Raw genomic sequence first — 1,689 nt, forward strand, 5'->3', positions numbered from 1 at the left:
GAGCCCAGGCACATTTAGAGCAGTGGTCTCTACAGTAGGGTTTACATAAAATTATCAGAGAAATATTAGAGGTGTGTTAGAAAGTTTCTTTACTTTCAGTCTGCTATGATGTTTTATAGTTTATAGGAGCCTGGGTAATTGCATTTTTAGATTTATTATTTTAAATAGTAGACTAAACATATATTGTATTACAGTAGGGAGTCACCAAGCAGATTTTTTATAAAATATTTCATACAGGTTAACTGGTCATCTTGAGGTAAAGGACTTAAGAATTGTCTAATTTAAAGATGACTTATTAATTTTTCTTTCACAAAAATACAGATGTCCAAAATTTGCTGACATTTTTCTCTGACAAGTGTCTGTGAGTAGTATACTACCTAGCAGATATTTATGAAAATAAACCCACTAAATCTGTCCCTTTGGGATGATGGTAAATTCTTAACAGTGACTCAAAAAGTAACTACCTTTCAAAACAAAATAAAATTCAATGTTTCGGAGAGAGGTTATTGAAAATGTATATTTGGGACTATTTCCATCATTATTGGATTTAATTGCTGAAAATGATGTTAACACTTTAAGAATGTTTTTATATGTACACTTGAACTTGAAAACCAAATTTTCTAACCTGTATGAAGATCTTGTAAGAGACGCATTTTAGTGGTTTTGGGCCCATCTACTGAAAATATAAAAAAGGCAATACTATCTGATGAGTTAGTTAGAACAACTGATTGTCATCAGGAAATATGGAAATGCACTACCTGAATTTCAGCAAAAACTTTTGCATAAATGGTGAAGAGGATTGAAAATTGAAATTCATGTTTTATTCAGTGCAGCAAGTGATGCAGTTCTTCCCTTTGGTTATACTCATCTTTGTGAAGTATGTTTTTTGGCTATGATGACCATTAAAACCAAATAAAAGAGTTACTTATTATAAAAATGAACTGAATTTAGAACTAGCATTTTAAGTTGCTGTATTACAAAATATGAAAGCAAAATTTAAAAATAATAGTGTTCATCACATTACTCTCACCAAAAATGGTGGTAGTATTAAAAACAATATTTATTAGGGAGAGCATAAAGCCATGTCATCAGTAGGTAAATTAAATGTTTAAAAGTTGTTTATTTTATTATAATAAATGTCATTCTTTTACATATCCATTTTTGTGTATTCTTTATAAGGCACGTAATCTATTGGTCTAGTGGCCAATGTATATAAATTATAAATAAATGTACATATATGGCTTCTTATTCAAAACCTTTTTAACCGTGGGGTATATGATAAGAATAGTTATCACTGTTTTGTAGGAAGGATTTTTTTTTTCTCTGTAATATATTTATTACTCCGGTCTTATAAATCAGAAAAGGGGGATAACACTTCTCCCTAAGACTCAAAAGAAGCTCCAGCACCAGCACCCAAAGCTGAAATTCTACTTAAACTACTCCTTGAAAAATTACACATGAACAGTGAAACATTATCATGTGCTGTGCTAGTATTAAGAATATATTCTAGGGCTTCCCTGGTGGCGCAGTGGTTGAGAGTCCGCCTGCTGATGCAGGGGACACGGGTTCGTGCCCCGGTCCAGGAAGATCCCACATGCCACGGAGCGGCTAGGCCCGTGGGCCATGGCCGCTGAGCCTGCGCGTCCAGAGCCTGTGCTCCGCAACGGGAGAGGCCCGCGTACCACGAAA

Source organism: Lipotes vexillifer, unplaced genomic scaffold, assembly GCF_000442215.2.
Source record: "Lipotes vexillifer unplaced genomic scaffold, Lipotes_vexillifer_v1.1 scaffold131, whole genome shotgun sequence".
Classification (NCBI taxonomy): domain Eukaryota; kingdom Metazoa; phylum Chordata; class Mammalia; order Artiodactyla; family Lipotidae; genus Lipotes; species Lipotes vexillifer.